This window comes from Trachypithecus francoisi, unplaced genomic scaffold (assembly GCF_009764315.1).
Source record: "Trachypithecus francoisi isolate TF-2019V2 unplaced genomic scaffold, Tfra_2.0 Lachesis_group2, whole genome shotgun sequence".
In the NCBI taxonomy this organism is placed as follows: domain Eukaryota; kingdom Metazoa; phylum Chordata; class Mammalia; order Primates; family Cercopithecidae; genus Trachypithecus; species Trachypithecus francoisi.
This window is the reverse complement of record NW_022681465.1, coordinates 164,546,377-164,562,737: the sequence shown is the minus strand read 5'-3', so window position 1 is coordinate 164,562,737 and position 16,361 is coordinate 164,546,377. Positions and strand designations below refer to the sequence as shown.

The 16,361-nt window shown below is 38.5% G+C and overlaps 1 protein-coding gene across 1 annotated transcript in view; it reads left to right on the top strand.

The window, feature by feature from the left end:
* CCDC192 (coiled-coil domain containing 192) overlaps positions 1 to 16,361 on the top strand; it is a 241,297-nt gene that overhangs the window by 62,056 nt on the left and 162,880 nt on the right. The window lies entirely within an intron of this gene.

The window sequence follows — 16,361 nt, the reverse complement described above, 5'->3', positions numbered from 1 at the left end:
GCATGGGAAGCCTGTACCCTGTTCCATGAAAATGCTCTGAGAATGTGACAGTTAGAGGGATTGTGGTATCCTAGGAATGTGTCCTAGGCCTCTGTGAAATGTAGAATCTAGGATTCCAGACAAGGGTTTCTGGTGGGATGAGAACGGTATTGCCAGTGCCCTGGGGATATATAGGGTTCCCAGGTGGGTAAACTACACTGGGGAGAGAAGATCTTCGAGAACGGTTGTATAACTAGAGGTGAGGACTTAACGTTGAAATAAATAAGATTTACAGAAAGTAAAAAATGTGCTATTTTTTGTACACTTAGATTTGTGGATTGAGAACTGTCTGCTTTGCAGTAGCTCTATTTCTGTGTAATTACTTTATGCCCAATCTCATGTTGACTTTAATTTCTTAGAACCCAATATTATTGCTTTTTGACCTTTACGTCTAACGGTTGCCCTTTATAGCCAAGTCAATGATTGATCGCCTCACCTTTCCCATGTCTTTTCATTTCTTTCTGGTATTCTTATCTACTCTTAAGGCCTAGAGAACTTTCTCAAAGATTAAAGGAAACTTAGGAACCTCTTTGCCTGCGTCCCCAACTCTGTATTTCAATTATTGATTGACCTGGTGGTAAATATTTCTATTTTCACTTGGAGTTTAAATGATCCTTTATTAAGGCTTATTAAATGATCCTTTATTAAGGATCATTTTCCCCAAAATAACGTGAGGGTGTTATGGGTTAAATTATATGTCAACCTCCCAATTAATTTGTTGAAGTTCTAACTCCCAGTACCCCAGAACATGACTTTATCTTTTAAAAGGGTCATTGCAGATGCAATTCATTAAGATAAGGCTGGCAGGGCATGGTGGCTCACACCTGTAATCCCAGCACTTTGGGAGGCCAAGGTGGGCAGATCACGAGGTCAGGAGTTTGAGACCAGCCTGACCAACATGGTGAAACCCCTTCACTACTAAAAACACAAAAATTAGCCAGGCGTGATGGCACGCACCTGTAATCCCAGCTACTCAGCAGGCTGAGGCAGGAGAATCGCTTGAACTCAGGAGGCAGAGGTTGCAATGAGCCAAGAGCCTGCCACTGCACTCCAGCCTAGGTGACAGAGAGAGACTCCATCTCCAAAAAAAAAAAAAAAGGTCATACTGGAGTGGGATGGGCCTGTAATCTAATCTGATTGGTGTCCTTATAAAAAATGAAAATTTGGACACACTCATACAGGGAGAAAGCCATGTGAACCTGAAGGCAGAGACCAGAGTGATGCTTCTGCAAGCCAACGAATGCCAAAGATTGCCAGCAAACCATCAGAAGCTAGGAGAGGGCTGGAATATATTCTCCCTCACAGCCCTCAGAGGGAGTCATCGCTGCTGACATTTTGATCTCAGAATTGCAGCCTCCAGAACTGTGAGATAATAAATTTTTGTTGTTTAAGCCACCCAGTTTGTGGTACTCTTTTATGGCAGCCATAGCAGACAAATACAGGAGATAATTACACTTCTAAGCAGACCCTTGGAGATCTATTTTATGTGCATAAACCTAGAAATGACTACAAAAGCTATTAAAGGCAAAAAAATATTAATAAACATAGAAATCTCTTCTGTCTAGGATGGGGTTAAGGTAAAGATTTTGTTGTTTATTTAACTCCTAAAATTGAAATGAGACTAAACCCGTTCTGTGAGCTAAATCTACATTCAGATATAGGGCTTCCTGCCCATTCCACAGATAGGATAGATAATTTTTAAAGTGCTTGCCTCTGTTATTTACTGCCAGGAAATTTCATAATTTGTGTTACTAATCCAGTTCAGCTTGCAAAGCATTTGGCATGAGAGAATGCTTTGTTTTTAAATTAAGTCCTTCCTTTCTCTGTAGCATGAGCTCTACAAGGTCTGGCAAGACTTAATTTGTTTTTCAGTGATTTTTGAGTGACAGTGGAGAACTATTCTGCAATATTAATTGCTGCATGTAAATGTGTGGGTTGTGGAGGAGAAAATTTTGGAGAACAGACAGTCAGAGGAGATAAATAGGAAATTCCCATTACTTAATGGGGTGGTTTTAATAATTGCACCAAGTGATGGATTGGGTGAATGGTGAGAAAAAGAGAAGTCTTTTGTCTTTGTGTGTTAAACATATGGACGGATGGTGCCATGTATTGAAAGAAGGAAGTCTGGGGAAGGAATAGATTATGAGGAGTTCATCTTAAATGCATTAATTCTGATTTGCCTGGTATACATTCAAATGACAATATCAAATAGGTTGTTGGATTGTGTGTGTGTGTGTGTGTCTGAAGCTGAGTGGTTGTACATTTGAAAATTGGGAGTCATCAGTATGTGACTGGCATTTAAACTGTGGTATCTAATGAGATTACTTAGAGAAAGAGTGTAGATAAGGCAGAGAGGAGTGCCCAGGACCAAATCCTCAGATGTCAATATGTAGATTTGAAGAAGAGGAAAATCCAGCCAATGAAACTGAGAATCTGAAAGAAATCCAGAGAATTCTGTCCTTGCAACAGAAAGAGGAGAGTGTTTCAAGGGGCATGAGGTGATCAAATGTGTAATACTTTATTGTGAGGTTGAATAAGGTGCCCAGAAAATTGTATATTGCATTTGGTAAAATGAGGATCAGAGGAAACCTTGACAAGATCCATTTCTATAACATAGTGGAGGGCAGAAGTCAGATTGGAAGTGTGGTTGGGAGAGGAATGTAATTTAGGCTGCTGGCAGCCCTCTTTCCAGTTACTGGAAAATTTTTTCCATAGTAAGAGAAAGATATAGAGATAGAGATAGAAACAGAAAGAGGGAGGAAGGAAAAGAGAAAGACTGAGAAAGAATGGGCAAAGAGCCAATGGTAGAGTGAGAGATTTCTAAAACTCTAATTTGAGATTCAGGTTCTAGGGGAGCCTCTACTTCCCAGTTAAATGAACCAATTTATTTTTTTACTTTGTTTAGAGACTGGGCCCCACTCTTTTGCCCAGGCTAGAGTGCAGTGGCATGATCATAGCTCACTGTAGCCTTGAATGCCTGGGCTTAAATGATCCTCCCACCACAGCCTCCCAGGTAGCTGACATTACAGGTGCAAGCCACTAAACGTAGCTCAGTTATCTTTTTAACCTAAACATATTTGCACTGAGTTTCTATAATATAACTGCAGTGGCCTTGACAAATAGATAAATTGGTGACATACCTGAAACTGGAATTTAGTACAACTCCCCCGCAAAGGAATTCTCTGTAGCTCTTTTCTTGGCTATGGCGATGGAAGTAAAGGACAAAGAAAGCTCTCAGAGGTCAGAAACAGTCAAATTGTTCAGCTACCTCCACTCACTGCACTGCCAGGACAGTGAGGCCTTTCTATCTCTGACTAATAGAATCTGCAAATAGAATTTGCGATGGCTGGTGACAACTGTAAGTGATTTCCCTTTGCTCCTAATTGTCCTGTTTTTCTGTATATTGGGCATATTAGGGATGGTACATTCTTTATTTAATTTTAGATGCTATATCATGACGATTCTCATCTGGATCTGATTCAGGAGGGAATGCACATAGTTTGGAGATCTGAATGTAGAGCTAAAGGCAGTAACTTGATACAATTTTGGTTTGTCTCCTTTTGAGAGGCAGTGAATGCATTTTTGGATTAACATATAACAGATGCATTATATTATGCAGGAGCATTTTAGGAAATGCATATTATGTATAGGTATAAGGATTTAATTGTGCTGAACACCCAGGGGGCAAGGGTGGACTGCAATTGGCTTCCATTTTTGTGTCTGCTTTATTTGGAGAACGGCTCTTTTCTCATTCCAATCTTTTAATAATTCTGTGGCTGTAAATCACAGTATTCCTGGCTAGAGGGAATGACTTTTGAGCACAAGATCTAGGTCCATTCAATTATAATATCTCATTTTCTTGACCATAAGAATTGATTCAGGAGAAGTTATATGATCTAATAGAGTCTTTTTTCAATTTTAACTGGAAGATGAAGTGTCTTACTACTAAGGCCGTGAAACTGGAAGTCTATAGATGCCATTTTTCCTACTGTGTGAAGACAGCTTGTCTGCACTGGGAAATAACAAGGCAAACACATAGGAGCAGCACTAAGATTTGGAGGTAGGAAGAGACAGAATACTATGACCTTGTTTGAGTTTGTGGAATCTAGTTTATGCGAAACAATACCTATTTCTGACTCCTTAGTTATATAAGCCAGTAACTTTTATGTGCCTTTTCAAAAGAGTACAATTACAAAAAATGACAACAGTAAGAGAAGGTGATTGTTTTACAAAGTTTTGGAAAAGAAGTAAAAGTATGGGATGATAATGGAGAGGGAGGCAATGGAGAGTTCAGTGGACACCTTTCATTCATGGAAATGTCTATGTCATGTTTATACGCTGAGTGGAATCTTTCAGAAAGACTACACTAGAAAATGCAGAAGTGGATTGGGGAGTAGGGTACAGAAATTACCGAAGTAAAGGCTTTGTGACAGGTAGGCATGATAGGAGTCAAAGCCAAGTGCAGTGGCTGGCCTTTGATAAGCAGAAGAATATCATCTCTATTTGTTCAGTAAGGATGTTTTCCTCTTCAAATAACAGACTCCCAATTAAAGTAATGTAATAACATTGCAGGACTTTTCCTTAGTTCAGCTAAAGATAGGGTCCTTGTCCCACGGCCAGGAAGGTTTAGGCTCACAGGTTTGAAGGGTGAATACAGCAGGGTTTTATTGGGTGAAAAGGAAAAAAGGGGAAACAGGGACTCGCTGTGAGGCCAGAGTTCCTGTTGATGTGCTTCCCTCCCGCCTTGTGTTTGAATCCCAGGTTCCACACAGGAAGAGGAGGGGCAAGCTCCTGCCTTCTGCAAAGGGTGTGAACTATGTGGCTCAGTCCCAGTGCATGCCTTCCGGTGCACAGGCCAACTGGAGTTTTGCCAGGGATCCCTTCCTAACTTGCTGTTTCAATAATGCCAGCTATCATCTTATATAACAATATGTCTACAGGTGGGCCAGTTTCAGAGTTGGTTAATTCAGTGGCTCAAGACTGTCACCAAGGGCCAGGTGCAGTGGCTCATGACTGTAATCCCAGCACCTTAGGAGGCCAAGGCAGGTGGATCACTTGAAGTCAGGAGTTCAAGACCAGCCTGACCTACATGGTGAAACCCCATCTCTACTAAAATACAAAGTTAGCCAGGCATGGTGGCATGCACTGTAATCCCAGCTACTCTAGAGGCTGGGGCAGGAGAATCAGTTGAACCTGTGTGGGGGAGGTGCGGATGTTGAGGTGAGCCAAGATCATATCACTGCATTCTAGCCTGGGTGACAGAGTGAGACTCTGTCACAAAAAAATAAAAATAAAAAAGTTACCAAGATCCTTTGCTCTACCCTCCTTTGCTCTATCCTCTCTATTTGTTGGTTGTGTCATACTTGCAAGATATCGGCAGTAATTCTAAGCAATAAGCAGTCAAAACTACATCCTGATAAAAAGGAGATGTGCTTCTTCCTGTGCAGCTTCTTAAAAGTCTGGTAAAAATCCTCCTCAAGCTCTGGGGGCCTCTGTATATTGCATGCCCATGTCAGAAATGATCTCTTATACCTGGAAATGAAACAAACATGACTGATTTAGTTCAATCATGATTCATGTCTCAGGGCTGGACAAGGCCAGGCTCTCCTGAACACATGGATGCTAGCTAATCCAAGTTGGGTTTTGGTTAGCAAGAGATAAAAGGGGAAAACACTCATGGGAAATAGATGATCAGTATCTGCTGCAGTAAGGTTTATAGATTAACTGGTGGGAAGGTGAGGGAGTAGCTATCTGGCAGCTTCTATTTTTTTCAGGGACTTACTGAGGTTGTCATTTGGGGTGGGTAGAATTTTTGAAGAGAGGGGAAGTATGAAATGATATTTGAGGAGAAAGTTGAGGGAAACAAATAGCTACCTCACAGAAGAGAAACGTCAATTTACTAGGAGAAAAATATAGTGGTATTTTTATTTCAGGGTATTGTGGAGTACCCACCTGAGGTTTGTGTTTATTAATTCAAAATGAAACCAGTGAATCCAATTTTGTGATGCTTTTTCTGGTAACATTCAACGAGTGGATGTAATGCTAACAATTTGCTAAACCTAAAAAATTCATTTTATTTATTTTCTATTTTTAATGGGGGTAAAATTCACAGAACTTGTAATTCATCATTTTGAAATATACAATTCAGTCACATTTAGTGTGTTCCCAATATTGTGCAACCAACGTTCTCAAGTTTCAACGCTTTTTCATCACCCCAGAAGAATACTTTATGTCCATTAAGTAATCACTCCTCATACCCTCTTCCTCTCATCCCTTGAAAATCATTAATCTGATTTCTGTCTTTATGGATTTATTTATTCTGGATATTTCAGATGAAAGGATTTATCTAATATGACCTTTTGTATCTGACTTTTTGCACTTAACAAAATGTTTTTGAGGTTTATCCAAGTTATAGCAAGTATAAGTACTGCCTTCCTTTTTATGCCTGAATAGTATTCCATTGTGTGTACATAATGCAATTTGTTTATCCACTCTGTTGATGGACATTTGGTTTCCAACTTTTAGCTATTATGAATAAATATTTGTATGCCATATTTTGTGGATATAAGTTTTCATTTCTTTTTGGTACATATGTAGAAGTAGAATTGCTAGATCACATGGTAATTCTATGTTTAACTTTTTGATCGGTCACCAATTACTTTCCACATTGCCTGTAACATATTACATTCCTACCAGCAATGTGCAAAGGCTTCTATTTCTCCATATCCTCAGCAACACCTTTTATTTTCCATTTGAAAAATTGTAGTCATAATAGTAGATATGAAGTAGAATTTCACTGTGATTTTGATTTGTACTACCTTAATGGTTAATGATGTTGAACATCTTTTCGTGTGCTTCTTGGCCATTTGCGTGTCTTCTTTAGAGAAATGTCTACTCAAGTCCTTTGCCCAGTTTTCAAATGAGTGGTTTGTCTTTTTGTTGCTGAATTATGAGTTCTTTATATATTCTGCATACATATATGATAAACCTTTATCATATATATGATTTGCAAATACTTTCTCACATCTTGTAAGTTGTCCTTTCATTTTCTTGATTATATTCTTTGCTGCACAAGTTCTTAATTTTGGCCAAGTCAAATTTGACTATTTTTAAAGTTTTTGTTTATGTTTTTGCTGTCAAAGAATCCATTGCTTAATTCAAGATCATGAAGATTTACCCCAGTGTTTTCTGCTAACAGATTTACAGTTTGTGCTTACATATTTAGGTCGTTGATTTAGTTTAACATCATTTTTGTTTATGAAGTAATATAGGGCTCCAACTTTAAGCTCTTACATGTTGGTTATCCATTTGTGCCAGCACCATTTGTTGAAGATCCTCTTCTCTGTCTATTAAACTGTCTTGGCACCATTGTCAAATATCAATTAGCCATAGATCTCTGGGTTGATTTCTGAACTCTCAGTTCTGTTTCAGTGGTCTATGTGTCTATCCTTATTCCATTCAGATACTATTTGGATTACTGTAGCTTTGTAGTAAGTTTTGAAATTGGGAAGTGTGAGTCGTCCAACTTTTCTTCTTTTACAAGATACCATAGGCTGTTCTGGATCCTTTGAGATTTCATGTGAATTTTGAGGATTGGCTCTCTTATTCTGAAAAAAAGAAGCCATTGTAATTTTAATAGAGATTGCATTAAATCTGTAGGTTGCTTTGTGGCATATTGCCATCTTTATAATATTAAGACTTTTAATCCATGAACATGAGACGTCTTTCCATGTATTTAGTTTTTCTTTAATTTATTTCCATAACATTTTGAGTTTGCATTGTACCAGTGCTTCCCTTCCTTGATTAAATTTATTCCTAGGTAGTTCATTCTTCTGGATCGATTGTGAATGGAATTATTTTATTTCCTTTACAGATTGCTCATTTCTGGTTGTATTAATCATGCCTTTTTTTCCGTGTATTTCTGATACACTGACATCTGAGGCCTTGGTGACCCTGGTCACACTACCGCTCCTTCCCAGGGCTAGCCAATTCCTAGAAATAGCAAATAACTTTCCTGGGAGCATTCCTTTCATATGGAAAGTAACCAGTCCAAAGCCCACACTCTCATTACCTCCTCTATTGGGTTCTCAAACTCAGGGCCACAATTTCCCTGCTCTAATCACCCTAAGTTCTGGTACCACACAACTAGGGATAAGCCCCTATGTTCCCAAGTTTGCTGAAATTTTTCAAACTAGCCAATCCAATGCTTGCCTATCTTGATTTATTCGTCCCTTCTTAATGAAACCACAACAAGGGCTCTTGCTCATGTTTTCCCCTTCTCCCTCTGCCTCCTGACCAACTCCGGTGCTTTTCTGTGTGCCCCCTGTGGTGTAGCATGCTACCTCCTCTTGGGAACTGTGAGTGACAGACTACCTTTTCAATGGCAATCATCTCCTGATTTCTTAGCCTCACCACACCTGAATAATAATAAAACCTACACTTTAAAACATTGGTGTATAGAAACATGAACTGATTTTTGTGTATTTATCTTTGATGTGGTTTGGCTGTGTCCCCACCTGAATTGAATTATGAGGGCAGTTTCCCCCATACTGTCCTTGTGGTAGTGAATAAATCTCATGAGTTCTGATGGTTTTATAAATGGGAGTTTTCCTGCACAAGCTCTCTTTTTGCTTGCTGCCATGTAAGATGTCCCTTTGCTCTTCCTTCATCTTCTGCCATGATTGTGAGGCCTCCCCAGCCATGTGGAACTGTGAGTCCATGAAACCTCTTTTCTTCATAAATTACCCAGTCTGGGGTATGTCTTTATTAGCAGCGTGACTGCAGCCTAATACAGTAAATTGCTACCATTAGTGACTTGCTGATGTAAAGATACCCAAAAGTCTAAAAGCAACTTTGGAAATGGGTAACAGGCAGAGGTTGGAACAGTTTGGAGGGCTCAGAAGAAGATAGGAAAATGTGAGAAAGTTTAGAACTTCCTAGAGACTTGTTGAATGTCTTTGACAAAAATGCTAACAATTATATCCAGGCTGAGGTGGTCTCAGATGGAGATGAGAAGTTTGTTGGGAACTGAAGCAAAGGTTGCTCTTCTTATGCTTTAGCAAAGAGACCATGGCATTTTGCCCCTTCCCTAGAGACTTTTGGAATCTTGAACTTGAGAGAAATAATTTAGGGTATCTAGCGGAAGAAATTTCTAAGGAGCAAAGCTTTAAAGAGGTGGCTTGGGTGCTGTTGTTAAAAGCATTCAGTTTTGTAAGGGAAGCAGAGCATAAAAGTTCATAAAATTTGCAGCCTGACAATGTGACAGAAAAGAAAAATCCATTTTCTGAGAAGAAATTCAATCAGGCTGCAGAAATTTGCATAAGTAATGAGGAGCCAAATGTTAATCACCAAGATGATGGGGAAAATGTCTCCAGGGCATGTCCAAGGTCCTCACAGCAGCCCCTTCCATCACAGGCACTGAGGCCTGGGATGAAAAAGTGGTTTCATGCACTGGGCCCATGGTGCCTCTGCTGTGTGCAGTCTAGGGACTTGGTGCCCTGCATTCCAGCCACTCCAGTCATGGCTAAAAGGGGCCAAGGTACAGTTCAGGCCATGGCTTCAGAGGGTGCAAGCCCCGAGCCTTGGCAGCTTCCACATGGTGTTGAGCCTGAAGTGCACCAAAGTCAAGAACTGAGGTTTGCAAACTTCTGCCTAGGTTTCAGAGGATGTATGGAAATGCCTGGATGTCCAGGAAGAAGTTTGCTGCAGGGGCAGTGCCCTCATGGAGAACCTCTGCTAGGACAGCACAGAAGGAAAATGTGGGGTGGGAGCCCTCAAACAGAGTCTTCACTGGGGCACTGCCTAGTGGAACTGTGAGAAGAGGACCACTGTCCTCCAGACCCGGAAATGGTAAATCCACTGACAGCTTACACCCTGTGCCTGGAAAAGCCACAAACACTCAATGCCAGCCTATAAAAGCAGCCAGGAGGGAGGCTGTATCCTGCAAAGCCACAGGGGCAAAGTTACCCAAGTCCATGGGAACCCACCTCTTTCATCAGCCTGACCTGGATGTGAGACATGGAGTCAAAGGAGATCATTTTGGAACTTTAAGACTTGATTGCCCTGCTGGATTTCAGACTTGCATGGGACTTTTAGCCCTTTCAGTTGGGCCAATTTCTCCCATTTGGAATGGGTGTACTTATGTAATGCTTGGACACCCCTTGTATCTAGGAAGTAACTAACTTGCTTTTGATTTTACAGGCTCATAGGCAGGAGAGACTTTCCTTGTGTCAGGTGAGAGTTTGAATGGTGGACTTTTGAGTTAATGCTGAAATGAGTTAAGACTTTGGGGACAGTTGGGAAGGCATGATTGGTTTCGAAATCTGAGGACATAAGATGTGAGAGGATCCAGGGGTGGAATGATATGGTTTGGCTGTGTCCCCACCCAAATCTCATCTTGAATTGTAACTCCCGTAAGTCCCACATGTTGTGGGAGGAAGCCAGTGGGAGATAATTGAATCATAGGGGCCATTTCCCCTATACTATTCTCATGATAGAGAATAAGAGATCACAAGAGATCTGATGGTTTTATAAATAAGAGTTCTCTTGCACAAGCTCTCTTTTCGCCAGCTGCCATGTAAGACATTCCTTTGCTCTTCCTTCGTCTTCTGCTGTGATTGTGAGGCCTCCCCAGACACGTGGAACTGTGAGTACATGAAACCTCTTTTTTTTTTTTTTTACAAATTACTCAGTCTTGGGTATGTCTTTATTAGCAGCAGGAGAACAGACTAGTAAGATCTTATACCCTGCAACTTTACCAAATTTATTTATTAGCTCGTGTGTGTGTGTGTGTGTGTGTGTGTGTGTGTGTGTTGCTTGGAATTTTTCTTAAAATAGAATTATGTCGTTTCCAAATAGAGATAGTTGAACTTCTTTGTTTCCAATGTGAACATCTTATTTGTTCATTTCATAGTTCTAGCTAGGATTTTCAGTACAAGGTTGAGTAACAGTGATGAAAGTAGACATCCTGTCTTGTTCCTGACCTTACCAGAAAAGCTTTCTGTCTTCCACCATTGCGTATAATGTTAGCTGTGGAATATTCATAAATGTCTTTTATCATGTTGAGGAAGTTTCCTTTTCTTTTCCTACTTTGATGAGTATTTTTATCATGGAAGGGTGTTGGATTTTGTCATCTTTTTTTGCACCTGAATTGACCATGTAGTATTTTTCCTCTATTCTATTAATGTGATCTATTGCATCAATCCACTTTTAGACACTGAACCACTCTTGTACATCTGAGATTAATCCCACTTGGTTATGGAGTATATTTTTACTGTGCTGTTGGATCCAGTCTGCAAGTATTTTGTTGAGGATTTCTGTATCTATATTCATAAAGATAGGCTATAGTTTTCCTGTACTATTTTGTCTGACTTTAGTATTAGGGCATTGTATTAGGAATAATTTCCTTCTCTTCTGTATTTTGGAGGAGGTTGAGTAATATTAATGTCAGTGTTAATCCTTTTTGAAATGTATAATATACCAGTGAAGCCAACTAGTTCTGGGCTTTTCTTTGTTGGGAGTTTTGTTTGTTTCTTTTTTTTTCTTACTGATTTCAATCTCTTTAATTGTTGTAGGTCAATTGACATTTTCTATTTCTTCTTGAGTCAGTTTTAGTAATTTATGTTTTCTAGGAATTTATTCAGTCCATCTAAATTATTTAATTTGTTGGCACTCATTTGTTCATACTAGTATCTTATAATCCTTTTATTTCTGTAAAGTTGGAAGTATTGTTTCCACTTTCATTTCTGATTCTAGTTATTTACATCTACTGTCTGTTTTTCTTAGCAATGTAGCTAAATACTTATCAACTTTGTTGATTATTTCAAGAAACCAATATTTGGTTTTATTGATTATCTCTATTTTTTTATTCTCTAGCTTGTCATCTCTGCTTTAACCTTTATTATATCATTCCTTTTGTTGGGTTGTTGATGTGACATCTTTTTCATTTTGTAATGTGGGCATTTTCAGCTATAAACTTTCTTCTGAGCACTGCCTTTATTGCATCGCATAAGGTTTTTTTCTATATATATAGATAGATTTTATATGTGCATATATAAACAAACATATATGAGGATCTATTTAAAATTATATACCATCACCCAATGCAGAACCTATGCATTTAATAAGTAAGTTGTCATCAACCTGAGACTGATGTTAAAGTAGTAATTTCTTTTTCTTCTCAATCTCCGTTGTCCTTTTTAAAAAAAGTTTTAATTTTTCTATAGGTTATTGGGGTACAGGTGGTGTTTGGTACATGAGTAAGTTCTTTAGTGGTGATTTTTGAGATTTTGGTGCACCCATCACTCGAGCAGTATACACTGCACCCTATTTGTAATCTTTGATCCCTCACTTCCCTCCCACTCTTTCCCCTAAGTCCCCAAAGTCCACTGTATCACTCTTACACTTTTGCATCCTCAGAGCTTAGCTCCCACATATCAGTGAGAACATATGACGTTTGGTTTTCCATTTCTGAGTTACTTCTCTTAGAATAATAGTCTCCAATCTCATCCAGGTTGCTGCAAATGCCATTAATTTATTCCTTTTTATGGCTGAGTAGTATTCCATCATATATATAGATATAGATATACATATAGACCACAGTTTCTTTACCCACTCATTGATTGATGAGCATTTGGGTTGGTTCCACAATTTTGCAATTTTGAATTGTGCTGCTACAAACAAGCATGTGCAAGTATCTTTTTCGTACAATGACTTATTTTCCTCTGGGTAAATATCCAGTAGTGGGATTGCTGGATCAAATGGTAGAACTAAAAAATTCTACTTTTAGTTCTTTAAAGAGTCTTCACACTGTTTTCCATAGTTGTTGTACTAATTTACATTCTCACCAGCAGTGTAGAAGTGTTCCCTAATCACTGCATCCATGCCAACATCTACTGTGTTTTTATTTTTTGATTATGGTAATTCTTGCAGGAGTAAGATGGTATTGCATTGTGGTTTTGATTTGCATTTCCCTGATCATTAGTGATGTTGAGCATTTTTTCATATATTTGTTGGCCATTTGTATGTCTCATTTTCAGAATTGTCTATTCATGTCTTTAGCCCACTTTTCAATGGGATTGCTTGTTTTTATTCTTGTTGATTTGTTTGAGTTTCTTGTAGCTTCTAGATATTAGTTCTTTGTCAGATGTATAGATTGTGAAGATTTTCTCCCACTCTGTGGATTGCCTGCTTACTTTGCTGACTGTTTCTTTTGCCCTGCGAAGGCTTTTTAGTTTAATTAAGTCCCAGCTATTTATCTTTGTTCTTATTGTATTTGCTTTTCGGTTCTTGGTCATGAAATTCTTGCCTAAGCCAATGTCTAGAAGGGTTTTTACAATGTTATCTTCTAAAATTTTTATAGTTTCAGGAAAGCACATAAGATTTAAATCCTTAATCCATCTTGAGTTGATTTTCGTATAAGGTAAGAGATGAAGATCTAGTTTCATTCTCCTACATGTGGCTAGCCATTTATCTCAGCACCATTTGTTAAAAAGGGTGTCCTTTCCCCAATTTATGTTTTTGTTTGCTGTGTCAAAGATCAGCTGTCTGTAAGCATTTGGGTTTATTTCTGGGCTCTCTATTCTGTTACATTGGTCTGTGTGCCTATTTTTATACTAGTACCATGCTGTTTTGGTGACTATGGCCTTATAGTATAGTTTGAAATTAGGTAATGTGATGCCTCCAAATTTGTTCTTTTTGTTTAGTCTTGTTTTGGATATGCAGGATCTTCTTTGATTCTACATGAACTTTGGAATTGTTTCTTCTAATTCTGTGAAGAATGATGGTGGTATTTTAATGGGAATTGTGTTGAATTTGTAAATTGCTTTTGGCAATATGGTCATTTTCACAATATTCATTCTACCCATCCATGAGCATGGGATGTGTTTCCATTTGTTCGTGTTGTCTATGATTTCTTTCAGCAGTGTTTTGTGGTTTTCCTTGTGCAGGTCTTTCACCTCCTTGGTTAAGCATATTCCTAAGTATTTTCCTTTTTTTGCAGCTATTGTAAAAGGGGTTGAGTTCTTGATTTGATTCTCTGCTTGGTTGCTGTTGGTGTATAGAAGAGCTACTGATTTGTGTACCTTAATTTTGTATCCAAGAACTTTGCTGAATTATTTTGTCAATTCTAGGAACTTTCTGGAGGACTCATTAGGGTTTTCAAGGTAAACAATCATATCAGCAAACAGTGACAGTTTGACTTCCTCTTTACTGATTTAGATGCCCTTTATTTCTTTCTCTTGTCTGACTGCTCTGGCTAGGACTTCCAGTATGATGCTGAAGGGGAGTGGTGAGAGTGGACATCCTTATCTGGTTCCAGTTATCAGAGAATATGCTTTCAACTTTTCACCATTCAGTATTATGTGGGCTGTGGGTTTGTCATCTTTTATTACATTGAGGTATATCCCTTGTATGCTGATTTTGCTGAGAGTTTTAATCATAAATGGATGCTGGATTTTGTCAAATGCTTTTTCTGCATTTGTTGAGATAATCATGTGATTTTTGTTTTTAATTCTGTTTTTGTGGTGCATCACATTTACTGACTTGCATATGTTAAACCATCCCTGGTATGAAATCCACTTGATCATGGTGGATTAGCTTTTGGATAGTGTTGTTGGATTTGGTTAGCTAGTATTTTGTTAAGGATTTAGCATCTATGTTCATCAGGGATATCGGTCTGTAGTTTTCTTTTTTGGTTATGTCCTTTCCTGGTTTTGGTATTAGGGTGATGCTGGCATCATAGGATGACTTAGAGAGGGTTTCCTCTTTCTCTATCTTGTGGAATAGTGTCAATAGGATTTGTACCAATTCTTTGAATGTCTGGTAGAATTCTGCTGTTAATCTATCTGGTTCTGGACTTTTTTTGTTGTTAGTAATTTTTAAATTACCATTTCAATCTTGCTGCTTGTTATTGGTCTGTTTAGGATATCTAATTTTTCCTGATTTAAGCTAGGAGGGTTGTATCTTTCCAGGAATTCATCCATCTCTTCTAGGTTTTTTAGTCTACATGTAAAGATGTACACAATAGCCTTGAATGATCTTTTGTATTTCTGTCGTGTCGGTTGTAATATCTCCCATTTCATTTCTCATTGAGGTTATTTGGATTTTCTCTTTTCTTGGTTAATCTTGCTAATGGTCTATCAATTTTATTTTTCTTTTCAAAGAACCAGATTTTTGTTTAATTTCTCTTTTGTATTTTTTGTTTGTTTCAATTTCATTTAGTTCTGCTCTGATCTTTGTTATTTCATTTCTTCTGCTGGGTTTGGGTTTGATTTGTTCTTCTCTAGTTCCTTGAGGTGTGACCGTAGATTGTCAGTTTGTGCTCTGTCAGTTTTTTCGATGTAGGCTTTTAGGGCTATGAACTTTCCTCCTAGCATTGCCTTTGCTGTATCTGAGAGGTAGTTTTGTTGCTGTTGTTTTTTGTTTTTTTGACAGAGTCTCATTCCGTCACCCAGGCTGGAGTGCAGTGGCATGATCTTGGCTCACTGCAACCTCTGCTTCCCAGGTTCAAGTGATTCTTCTGCCTCAGCCTCCTGAGTAGCTGGGACTATAGGCAGATGCCGCCACACCCAGCTAATTTTTGTATTTTTAGTAGAGATGGTGTTTCACCATCTTGGCCAGGATGGTCTTGAACTCCTGACCTCATGATCCACCCTCCTTGGCCTCCCAAAGTGCTGGGATTACAGGCATGAGCCACTGCACCCAGCATCCCAGAGGTTTTGATAGGTTGTGTCACTATTGTTGTTCACTTTGAAGAATTGTTCAAATTTTCATCTTGATTTCATTTTTGATCCAATGATCATTCAGGATCGGATTATTTAATTTCCATATATTTGCATGATTTTGAAAGTTTCTTTTGGAGTTGATTTTCAGTTTTATTCCACTGTGGTCTGAGAGAGTGCTTAATATGATTTCAATTTTCTTAAATTTATTAAGGCTCATTTTGTGGCCTATTATATAGTCTATCTTGGAGAAAGTTCCGTGAGCTGTTGCATAGAATGTGTATTCTGCGGTTGTTGGCTGAAATTTTGTATGTATATCTTTTAAGTCCATTTGTTCCAAGGTATAGCTTAAATCCATTGTTTGTTGTTGTTGTTGTTGACTTTCTGTCTTGATGACCTGTCTAGTGCTGTCAGTGGAGTATTGAAGTTCCCCACTACTATTGTATTGCTGTCTATCTCATTTCTTAGGTCTATAAGTAATTGTTTTATAAATTTGGGAGCTCCAGTGTTAGGTGCATATATATTTAGGATTGTGATACTTTCTTGTTGAACAGGCCTTTTACCATTATATAATGTCCCTCTTTGTCTTTTTTAACTGCTGTT